Source organism: Macaca fascicularis, chromosome 4 (assembly GCF_037993035.2).
Source record: "Macaca fascicularis isolate 582-1 chromosome 4, T2T-MFA8v1.1".
Lineage (NCBI taxonomy): Eukaryota > Metazoa > Chordata > Mammalia > Primates > Cercopithecidae > Macaca > Macaca fascicularis.
Genome location: NC_088378.1, coordinates 29,284,330 through 29,296,576, shown reverse-complemented (window position 1 = coordinate 29,296,576; position 12,247 = coordinate 29,284,330). Strand labels below are relative to the sequence as shown.

General features: G+C 41.3%; 1 long non-coding RNA gene across 2 annotated transcripts in view; it reads left to right on the top strand.

Annotated features, from left to right (window-relative positions):
- LOC123573043 (uncharacterized) overlaps positions 1-12,247 on the top strand; it is a 34,414-nt gene that overhangs the window by 13,742 nt on the left and 8,425 nt on the right. Inside the window, exons 1-2 of one of the 2 annotated variants that reach the window (XR_012433409.1) lie at positions 8,098-8,164; positions 11,246-11,894. This is a non-coding gene — a long non-coding RNA (uncharacterized lncRNA). Of the gene's footprint in view, positions 1-8,097; positions 8,165-11,245; positions 11,895-12,247 lie in introns of those variants that run through there. The other variant, XR_006697774.2, reaches the window with a different exon arrangement.

Sequence of the window (12,247 nt, the reverse complement as noted above, 5' to 3'; positions counted from 1 at the left end):
CTTCAACCACTGCCTCCATTTATCTAATCTTCTGCAAAGCAAAATTGCTAGAGTGTTCTTCCAGTGGTAGCAGCTTCCTTCACCTGTTTACTTTCCACTTCATTCTATCTACTATTTGTTCTTAGCAATCTACTGATCCACTCTTATAAAAGTTGCTAGTGACTTCCTTAGTGTCAAATCCAAAGAATATTGTTTTGACCTCATCCAACTCAGTTTTTCAACAGCATTTGACAGTGGAGTACCACCCTCTTCTTGTAACAGTCTTCTCTAGGATTTAGGACTATTCCACCTCACTAGATTTTTCTTCTACCCCAGTGGCTCTTCATTCTCAGTCTCTGCTATTTGTGTTTCTCTTGTACCTGAACCTTACATTTCAGAGTTCATTGGTTGTCTACCCTGGGTGCTTGCTTTCCCTCTTTAAGTGATCTCATTTACCTTTTTTTTTTTTTTTTTTTTTTTTTGAGACAGAGTCTCACTCTGTTGTCCTGGCTGGAATGCAGTGGCATAATCTCAGCTCACTGTAACCTCTGTCTCCTGGGTTCAAGAAATTCTCCTTCCTCAACCTCCTGAGTAGCTGCGATTACAGACGTTTGCCACCACACTTGGCTGATTTTTGTATTTTCAGTGGAGACGGGGTTTCGCCATGTTGGTCAGGCTTGTCTCGAACCCCTGACCTCAGGTGATCCGCTCACCTCGGCCTCCCAAAGTGCTGGGATTACAGGCGTGAGCCACCGTGCCTGGCAGATCTCATTTATTCTTATGACTTTTAATATCATCTGAATACTAACAACTCCAACATTTATTCATTGTAATCTTTAGCTCTTCCCTAATCTCAATGGGCATATCCAAATTCTTATTTGATATCACCTATTGGCTTATCCTCTGGGCAACTCAAATTTTATGTGGCCAATATGGGACTCTCTACTCTCACCCCACTACCAAATCTGCACCAGCCCCAGTTTCCCACATTGCAGTGGCTATCCCAGGAGCATAACACCAAGCTCACCAAGTGAGGTTGCAGAAAAGTGTCCTGCAGAGGGGTAGGGGGTCTGAACTCCAACCCGCACATTCCTTAATGGACTATATGCCCTGGAGCAGGATAGCTTGCACTTGCCTAGAAGAAGGAAGCTTTTTTACACTGGCACCTCTCCAACAAGCTGAGTGCCCAAGAGGTTGTATCTGCCCAGAAGAGACACCATATTTATCCCCACAGAGGATCTGTGTAGGCGAGCTACAGTGCTGCCATCCACCCAGTTAGCAGGGATGGAAACTTAGGGTCACCCTTGGCACCTACCACATCAACTAGCAAGTCCTGTTAATCCCACCTCATCTCTGCAGCCACTACCTTAGTTCACACCACCATCGTGCAGACTATGACACACACCTCAACAGATTCCCTACTTTCACATGGTCTCTTCTGATGCATTATTTACAAAGTAGTCAAATTAGTTGTTTAACAACAAAACCAGATGTTATTATCTCTTTTCTTCCTTGCATCAAACCTTTTAACCTTCCCCATCATCCTTAGAGTTGAGTTCGATTACCTTGACTGACAAAGCCTTCCAGGGTCTGCGTCTGCCCCACCTCTCTAACCTCCTCCCTTTATGTTCTCTTCTGTCCCCTCCCTCATTTATGCACCAGCAACAATGGCCTTTTGTCAGTTCTTAGAAAGGGTAAGCCACTTTACCACTTCAAGGCCATAGTACTTGCTTTTCCTTTGCCTGAAACATCCTTCCCCAGCTTTCCACAGAGCTGGCTCCTTCTCACCCTTGAGGTTTCAACTTAGTCTCTCTGACAATCTAAAATGAGTTACTCTTGTAATGTCCCATTCCAATACCTTGTTTATTTTTTTCATAGAACCACAATCTCTAGTTAATACATCTAGTTGTTTATTATCTGCTTTCTACACTAGAGTACAAGTTCCTGAGTACAGATCCCTTGCCTATCCTGTGTTCCATCAAAACTTCTGGGCTGAAACTTTCTGGATGGTAGCCAGCACTTAGTATGTACTTAATGAATGAGCAAATGAATTAGTCTATGTTTGGAAAGATAAAGAAGCTGTCCAAGCGAGGCAGTGTTAAGGGCAGTTTCAAGTGAAAGAAACAAGTGCAGAAACTCAGGAAATAGAACGCACAGCTGTTTGAGGAGGGTCATTGGCCTGTTTGGGTAGATAAGTAAGGTTAAAATGTAAATTATGTAAATTGTAGCGAGAGAGTGATCTAAAATTGGCAGACAGGGCCACTGTGTCTCCAACTGAATTAGAGAGAAGTTCTGTAAGAGGCATAAGAAGGCTACCTTCCTAGAGCTAAGTGTCTCTTGATATCCATACACAACTGGGATCTTCTGACTGGACTATCTATCAATTGGTCTTTGACACAGTTTCAAAACAGTAATAGAACACAGCAGGAGAAATATTTCATGATGATGACAGCATAGTTGGAGCATTCAAGTCACTCATTCTGAGATTAAATTTCCAAGTGTATTTTTCTCTTAGATTTAATTTCAGGTTGAGAGAACAGTTCCAAATGTAATACAGATCCATTATATGGATATAATGGTGGAATCTATTTTCCTGTTTCACTACTTATTTGTCAGCCATGAATCTTGAGCAAGACAGTTATCATCTCTGACATGGTCATCTTGTTCGTAGATAGGGAGGAGTTAATGATGGTATCTCAGGGATTGGGAGAGTAGCAGGATACCTATACATATTTAAATTATCCAAAAGAAGGTAAATGTGTATTGTTTGCACCATGTGTAGAAATGTAAAAAGGGAAAAAGGAATAAATATAGATATTTTCTTGTATTGATATAGAATACCTCTGGAAAAATACACAATAAATTAGTGTCAGTAATTGCCTCCGTGGTGGGGACTGGGGACAGAGGTGAGAGAAAAGATTTTCATAGTATACATGTCCTTTCCTACTTCCTACTCTTCTTTCTTTTCTTTGCCCATTCCTGTCCTTCTTATTGCCAATAATGGCTAATGTAAAGCATATCACTCTTCTGCATGTATTACTCTTCTCCCTGACTCTAGCGCTGTGTCAGAACTGGGACTTCTACTTCACAGAAGATATAGAGATGATATTCAGATACGTCTCAGTTTTATGATCATTTTCTTAGATATCACTTGCCTTGGCATTTGATTTTACTTTGATTTCTGCCATTTCAGAGGATAATCTCACCTGCTCTCTCTCTCTCCTCTCTTTATTTGTATTTCTGTCTCTGTGTCTCTTTTTGTACGTTCTTGGTGGTATTGAAGTATCCTCATATTTTTCTTATCCTGAAAAAAACCATTCCTTAGCCTAGACCTTGTTAGCTGCCATTTTCCTTCTCTTTTCCTCTTTATAGCTACATTTCTTAAAGAGTTTTCTGGGCCGGGCGCGGTGGCTCAAGCCTGTAATCCCAGCACTTTGGGAGGCCAAGACGGGCGGATCACGAGGTCAGGAGATCGAAACCATCCTGGCTAACACGGTGAAACCCCGTCTCTATTAAGAAATACAAAAAAAACTAGCCGGGCGAGGTGGCCGGCGCCTGTAGTCCCAGCTACTCGGGAGGCTGAGGCCGGAGAATGGCGTGAACCCGGGAGGCGGAGCTTGCAGTGAGCTGAGATCCGGCCACTGCACTCCAGCCTGGGCGACAAAGCGAGACTCCGTCTCAAAAAAAAAAAAAAAAAAAAGAGTTTTCTGTATTTTCTCTCTCAACTTTATCATTAATATTCATTCACATTTTGCCCCACTGGATTTGATTTCTTGCACTCCCCTGAAACAGTGTTTCCCAAGCTCACTAAAGGTCTCCTTTGTTATTAAACCCAATGAACATATTTTCTATCTTTATCTTATTTGACCTCTGCCAGATATATTGTCTGACCAAAGTCTACTTCTTTCTTTCCATATTTTTCTTCTGTGGCTTCCATAAAGCCTTCTTCCTTTTCCTCACCCTTGTCTGAGTGGGGAGTTTATCTTACTTGTTCTCATAAAAATCTATGGGTACACCTAGTATGTAATCATCTATGGACATGAACATGTATTTCCTCCATTAGACTGTGATATTCTGAAGACAGGAACTGTGTCATTTCAGTTTTTGAATCCTTAGTGTCTAGGACAGTGACTTCATCAATAAATGTTGTTTTATAGAATGTTAAATGAAAGATAAAATTTTCTTTTCCGACTTCAGTTTTAATGCTGTGACAGGAACAGCTTCTTGCCTCTAATATCCTTTCTCCTTCCTTTTCTTTATAATGGAAACTTAACTGTGTTCAGCTGTAAAATTACATTTCCCAGCCTCTCTGGTTTGGCCATACAATGAGCTCAGGGTAACGGGAGGAAAACAAAAGTACCTCCAGAAGGCACTTTAGAAAGGAGGAGCACATCTTCTTTCCTTATTGTTTCTTCTACTGTGAAGTGAATAGTTACAGCTCTATCAGCCCTCTTGTGACCTTTAGAACAGAAGGCAGAACAGCAAGAAATAAGTCTAGGTCTGTGAGATTTTTGTAGAGTTCTATGGTTTGAATGTTTGTACCCTCTCAAACTCATGTTAAATTTTGATTTCCTTTGTAACAGTATTAAAAGGTAGGACCTTTAAGAGGTAATTAGACTGTGAGGGCTCTGCCCTCATGAATAGATTAATGCTGTTATCTATCTCAGAAGTGGATTCCAAAAGGATAAGTTTGGCTCTCTGTTCTCAATCTCTCTCTCTCTCTCTCTCTTTTATCTCTTTTTTCTTTCCCTCTCTCTCATTTTCTTTCTCTCTCTCCCTCTCTCCTGCCCTTTCCTTCTGTCTCCCTCCCTCTCATCCCACTCTTGGCCCTTCCTCCCTAGGATGATGTAGCAAGAAGGCCCTTGCAAGATGCCAGCCCCTCAGCCTCGTACTTCCCATGGTTCCCAGAACCATGAGCCAACACATTTTTTGTTCATTATAAATTACTCAGTCTGTTCTATTCTGTTACAGCAGTACAAAATGGGTAAAGACAGGGTTACCACACCGGACCTGTAAAAAATACCCCTCAACTTTTAAAATATAAGATAATATGCCAGGTACTATGGCACATTCCTGTAATCTCAGCTACTTAGGAAGCTGAGGCAGGAAGATGGCTTGTACCCAAGAGTTTAAGGCTGCAGTGAGCTGTGATTACTCCACTGCCCTCTAGCCTGGGGAGCAGAGAGAGGCCCTGTCTCCTATTTAAAAAACAGAAAAAGTAGGATAATAGACATTTAAACTGTTTAAGTCACTGTCAGTAGATCTCTATTACTGACAGCTGAACTTAATTCTAACCTATACACATCCTAAAATAAAGGTTCTTAACATAAGTTAGCACACCTGAGTGCTAGAGAATCAAGTCTTTGTTTCTCTAGTTCACTTATACATAGGGGTAGATTTAGGTGAAACACAGAAACTGGATGACCAGTAGCATGTTTGATGGCCACGGCTTCATGGGTTTGTCCAGAGCAGAGGGCTCTCGTAGGGAAAAAGTGGGAGTTTAGCAGATTAAGATGTGGTTGTCATTTAGGAACCAATTTTTGAGGGTAAAAGTGACTTGATTAAATCTAGATTATTCAAGAAGTGATTGGATTGAACAGGCCAGTTAATTCAGTCCAAATGGCTATCTTCTTTTAAATAAACCTTCAGCTGGATTTTCTGCAAGTTGATAATTCGAAGACCAAATGAAATTTGTTCATAAAACAGGACAATCCAACAGCAATGGAGCATGTCACTGGGGTCTAGGGAGTGCATTAGTTCTAATTATGGAGCTAACAGGAATGGCTGGAGGAACACCATGGATCTAAAAGGCCTGGACCACAACAGGTAGAAAGGCAGTCTGGGTAGTGACTAATTTTTTAATGTCTTAGAAAAGCCTGCCTCGATTTATCTTCAGGAGCATTCAAAATATTTTGCAACCATAATTTTAAAATATGTTTTGAAATAATTTGAATACCTGAATGTATGTGAAAGAGTCCAGACTCATGTATTTACATGGCAAAGTTTGATAAGGCAGAGTTTTTCCCATATAGGCATGCAATTGATTTAACTATAGGCTTGACCCATGGAATTCTCTTGTAAACTGACAGCCATGAGAAAACCCATTCTTGCAGTAGAGCCCTGCTCCTGGAAATAGAGCAGCACTTCTTGCCCTTTCTCACAGTCCTCTTGGCTGCAGGGAAACAAGAATGCTCTTTGTCAAGGCATACCCAGGAGGAGCATTTTAGAGCTCAATTTTCTCATGGTGTATTCAAATAAAAAGGAATGAAGATAATTTAATTTGAACTATGTCCAAGTGTTTCTTGTATCATCCCTGTGCTGTGGCATGTTTCTAAAGCAAATAAGATAGTAAGAAATCAAATATGAAGAAATTCAGATGAGTGTTTCATGTCCTAAAAAATGGCCATTTATAGAGCTTACCATGCCTTTTCTCTTATCCCTTCTTTTCTGAAATAAAATGCTTCATGACTTGGTTTCCTGACAAAGAAACAAGCAGAGATGACTACCAGATCATATTCATAACCTCAACCTATCTCAACATATCATGTAGCATTTCTTCAGTAGTCCTGCTATGTAGCTTCCTTCCAGACACAGTAAATGAATCATGAATTGAAGGAGATCTTAGTTGCAGAGAGAGGACCCAGGTTACCACCCACACAGACTAAGCCTGCAGGACCCTGCACTGGAATCTGCAAAGTAAGGGTGTTCAGTGTCCTGAAGTTATCCCATCCAGGATACTCCACAGGAGGTGGAGCTTCCTCAGAACCTGGCCTAGCAACTTACTGCTGCTCTTGGCTCTGATCCAAGGTGGTACTCTAGTTGGAGGCAGCACATAGTAGGCATTCAGTGAAGCTGAAACAATGAAGGATATGTGAAGTTTTTAGTTTCAATTAGTTTTTAGTTAACACTTTGCTAGATTATCTGGATAAAATGATTTTTGTTTATTTTTCATTTCAACCCATATATTCACCAGTTAAAATCTCTACAACCAGTACTGGTCTAATGCTAGTGACTGCACACTATTTTTAAAGGAACACATGAAGCATTGTAAATTTTGCTGAATGTAACTTCCACACTATTCACATATTAAGAAGGCTAAAATAATAGGTTATGTACTCAGACTACCTAAGATCTAATCCTACATCTGTTACTAATTGTAACAGTATAATATAAAGTTGATGAGGGAACTTTTTGATAAGGGAAAGTTATTTTGCCCAACTGGGCTTCTTTCCTCATTTGTAACAAATGGGAATAAAAATAATAGTGCCTACTGATAGGTAGCAAGTACTCAGTGGACGTGATTATACGTAGCAGAAGCTATCAAATATGCAGGATGGAAATTTAACTGCTACACACTGAAAAAAAATCCAATGTTACAATGAATGTCTGTGAATGAGCTTTAGGCTTTGGAGTAAAAGTAATTTGGCCTGCTACAAAAATATTATGGTTATAATTACAAAGTAATAGGATGGACTAGAAAAAAAAATTAAGGTCTATGCAGAAATTTACACATAAAAAGGGCTGTTGACCCTCAAAGCTGTGAACTTATGAGACATTTCTATACATTTATTCAAATTCTACTATTGTTGCTGAAAATGTTCTTGATTCTTCTGTTTAGGAAAGGCCATCAGAGACAATTTATAGGCTGCAGGCAAAAATTAATCAAATCCATTTTTGTTTCCCATCGCATCTGATATTGATTTGTGACTATTCTCCAAAATCATATTTAGCTTTAAAAAGTTGTTAACACTAATAGAAATCTAAAGAATAAATAACTGACCCTGAAAGCAATCACATTTAGCCTTAAACAGAATTGTTAACACTAATAGAGGCCAAAGAATAAATAGATGACCCAGAAAACAATCATTTTTAGCCCTGAACAGAACTGCTAACACTATGAGAAGTCCAAAGAATGAATAACACCCTGGAAGCAATGAACACATTTATTCCTCACTCATTCTTTTGCACATATTTATTTCAGTGTGTTACTAAAGTTGATTTTACAATAGCAACCCCACTGCTTTAAGTCAATTATTTCTTCCAGTGACTGTTTCAACGAGGATGTGTACACATTCCTGCACGTGTTTAATTAAATAAAAGCAATTCAAATTGGTTTATAGATACACCTCTGACTTGAAAGGGTCAGCAACGATGCCACTGCTGAGAGTGTCACAAGAAAATTGTGGTAAGCATAGTCTTTGTTTTTAATAAAAGTGATATCCTAGATGTCGGTGAAGTAGACATTATTTATTATCACAGTGTTATTGTGTCCAGAATTGGTGGGTTCTTGGTCTCGCTGACTTCAAGAATGAAGCTGTGGACACTCGTGGTGAGTGTCACAGCTCTTAAAGATGGTGTGTCTGGAGTTTGTTCCTTCTTCTCGGTGGTCTTGCTGGCTTCAGGAGTGAAGCTGCAGACCTTCGTGGTGAGTGTTACAGCTCATAAAGGCAGCGTGGACCCAAAGAGTGAGCAGCAGCAAAATTCACCGCTAAGAGCAAAAGAACAAAGCACCCACAGTGTGGAAGGCTACTGGAGCATGTTGCCGCTACTCAGGCAGCCTGCTTTTATTCCCTTATCTGGCCCCACCCACATCCTGCTGATTGGTCCATTTTACAGAGAGTTGATTGGTCCGTTTTGACAGACTGATTGGTGCATTTACAATCCTCTCGCTAGACATAAAAGTTCTCCAAGTCCCCACTAGGTTAGCTAGATACAGAGTACTGATTGGTGTATTTACAAACCCTGAGCTAGACACAGAGTGCTGATTGGTGTGTTTACGATCCCTTAGCTAGACATAAAAGTTCCCCAAGTCCCCACCAGACTCAGGAGCCCAGATGGCCTTACCCAGTGGATCCTGCACGGGGGCTGCAGGCTGAGCTGCCCGCTAGTCCTGAGCCACGCCTGCACTCCATCATGGATCAGGATCAAGGAGAAAAGGCAGAAGGAAATCATCAGGCAGATGCTGAGGGCTGGCGAGAACTCAAGTGCAGCGCCAGTGGGCCGGCAGCTGCTGGCTCAGGTGCTAAGCCCCTCACTGCCCTGGGCTGGCAGCTCAGGCCGGCTGCTAGGAATGCAGGGCCCACAGAGCCCGCGCCCACACCCGCACCCGTGGGAACTGGCACTGGCCTGGATGCCCACTGCTCGCAGTCCCTGTTCCCGCATGCACCTCTCCCTCCACACCTCCCCGCAAGCAGAGGGACCCGGCTCCGACCTCGGCCAGCCCAGAGACGGGCTCCCACAGTGCAGTGGTGGGCTGAAGGGCTCCTCAAGCACTGCCAGAGTGGATGCCCAGGCCAAGGAGGCTCCCAGAGCCAGGGCTGCTAGCACGTTGTCACCTCTCATTATTTTTGAGATCCCCGTAGTATTAGTTCCTAGGCCTGCCATGACAAAGGACCACAAACTGGGTAGCTTAAACCAACAGAAATTTATTGTTTCACAGTTCTGGATGCAAGAAGCCCAAAATCAAGGTGTTGGCAGGGTCTTCCTCATGAAGGCTCTAGGGAAAGAGGCTTCTTTGCCTCTTCATGCCTTCTGGTGGCTTCCACAAGTTCTTGCCATTTCTTGGCTTGGAGATGCATCACTCCAATCTCTGCCTCCATTTCCACAGCATTCTACCTGTATGTTTGTGTCTACATTTCCCTTTTCATCTCATAAGGATACTAGTCATATTCAACTAAGGTCTCACCCTACTCTAGTATGACTTCACCTTACCTTCATTTCCTCTGCAAAGACCCTATTTCCAATTAAAGTCACATTCACAGATACCAGAGGTTAGGATTTCAACATAAAACTTTGGTCAATGCAATTCAACTCAACACTTTATGAGTCAACTTATTCAGGCTATAGGCTCCAGTTATTCAATCAAACACTAATATAGATGTTGCTGTGAAGGTAGGTGTTGTTAAAGTCTGTAATAGTTTGGTTTGTGTAGAAAGATTATCCTAGATAATCTGTGTTGGCCTGATTCAAGTAATTAAAAAGCCTTAAGAACAGAACTTAGGCTTCCTTGAGGAAGAGATTCTACTTGTGGACTGCAGTGTTAGCCCCTGCTTGAGAGTTTCTGTTGGCCCTTCCTGAGGGTCTGCTGTAGAGATTTCAGACTTTTGTAGCCAGCTGCCACAATCACGTAAGCCAATTTTCCTTGCAATAAATCAACATATATCCATATATATTTACATTATTTCTAAATATATTTTATTAAAAATACATAATGTGAATTTATTATATATTCATATTAACTATGTCTATTGATTACTAGTTCTGTTTCTTTGGTGGAATCCTAACTGATACAATACTTAAAGCAGTTAATACACTTCTTGACATCAAGATTTCCTCATTTAGAAATCATTTGCTGACACCTGCACTATTGCTTCCAGTATGGTCTAGGGATTGTGTGCATGGGCTCTGGATTTAGGCAGCCTGGGCTCAAAGCCTGGCTCCACTGCTTACCAGTTCTGTCACCTTATGCAAAGTAACATAACTTTTCATTGCCTAAGTTTCCATATCTGTATGATGGTGAATAATAATATCATTTTATAGAGCAAATAAAACTTGTTAATATTTAAAGCAATTAATGCCTGTTAATAACTTATTATAGAACCAATAGTTTGTTGCAGCCAACTCATACTGGCTCAGGAAAGCCAACTGTGATCATCCCTACTCAACACTACACTTAGCTTTCAAGAACTTTGGTAGCCTGAAGGTGGCTATGGTGCGAATATTTACACTATGGAAATTGGCACGCACTGCAAGTCAGGGCCTCTTTTTTCTTTTTCCAGCTCTATTACCAGCATAACATTGTTTATACTAGTGTCTGATAGAAAGTTAGCTCTCTGTAAATAGTAATGATTATAACAGGTAAATTGCAATAGGAAAAAAAAAAGTGGGTAAGATTCATTCCTATCCTCAAAACAAGTGATTACTAATAGTCCATATGGCCCCTTTGTACAAAAGGGACTCTTCCTTCAAGACATTTCACTAATATATGACAGGAAATCATCATATTAAATTAAATCTATATTATGAGTGGTGGCACCGAGTTATGTGGTGCATGACCTAGACAACTAATTAGACTCAGTGTTCCTACAAGAAACTACACCCACAGTCGCTATTTCATTTTCCATCCTGTTTTAAAGGTAATTTTTTCCACTCAGTAACTATGTGAGTTGTTCCCCTATTTTCATTTAATCCTCAAATATAATGTCACTCTTGTGAATAAACTGCTTGAAAATACATCTCTTACGAAATAAAATATTTTCGATTCCAGGACATTTTGAAACATCTTTTCAGTGGTGAAAAGGACGTCAGCAAGGGGATCTGAAAGAGAAATAAACAGTCACTGGAAACACACGCTGAAGGCAGGGATTGGGGCACATATTAATAAAATAGCTTGAGTAACACTGGATAATGCACAAGAACAGCAAAAAAAAAAAAAAAAAAAAAAAAAAACCGACACAACGATGAGGAATTCATCAGTGAAGGGCTCGCGGAATGTTCTGAGAATAATTCTTCCTTGCTAACGCTCTCCAGTTTGCATTAAGATGCCCGGCAGTTCACCCTCCAGTCTGAGCCAGGCCGGTTACACAGGCTGCAAAGTTTCTTAGGCCCTCAACGACGATCCTGGACAGACACCCTGAACACAGCCTCCCTGGTACATTCTTAGTGCACTCACAAAATCTGCTGCTTCCCAGGTCTTTTAGATGTGAAATGAAACCCCAAGGGCTGCATTAACAAGGAGCAAAAACACATGCAACCAAAGCCAGCAGTTATGGCGAAGCATCCCGGATTCCCATGAGAAAGTCTCTGGATCTAGTTCCTCTACGTCACATGAGTGTGCAAACAGGAGACTACAAGAGTTTAAAAATACTGGGACTGCTGGAGATTTCCCTGGCCATATATAGTTCATTTGTTTCACAGTAAGTTCAAAAGAGACAGAGGGAGAGGGAGGGAGACAAAGAAGGCAACGGGCACTCAGCTTGAGTGAGTTGGGAACCTGAATACAATACTGTGCCACCTTCCTTCACGCCCCCGCCCCGCACTCCCACCCCCAGCCCCCAAGGCTCCCTTGAGCTTGTTTTCTCTCAAGGAAGCTGCAGCCAAGGTACTCCTCCGCCATCCCTGGACATCTGCTTGGCTTGTCTATTTTCTGCTACAGGCAGAGGACAGGAAGGAAGAGTTTGTTTCCTGTAAATAGAGGGAGAGAAAATTACAGCTATTATTGTTTTGACAACGGAAGCCCTCCCTGAAACTTGTACCACGGTTCTTTCCT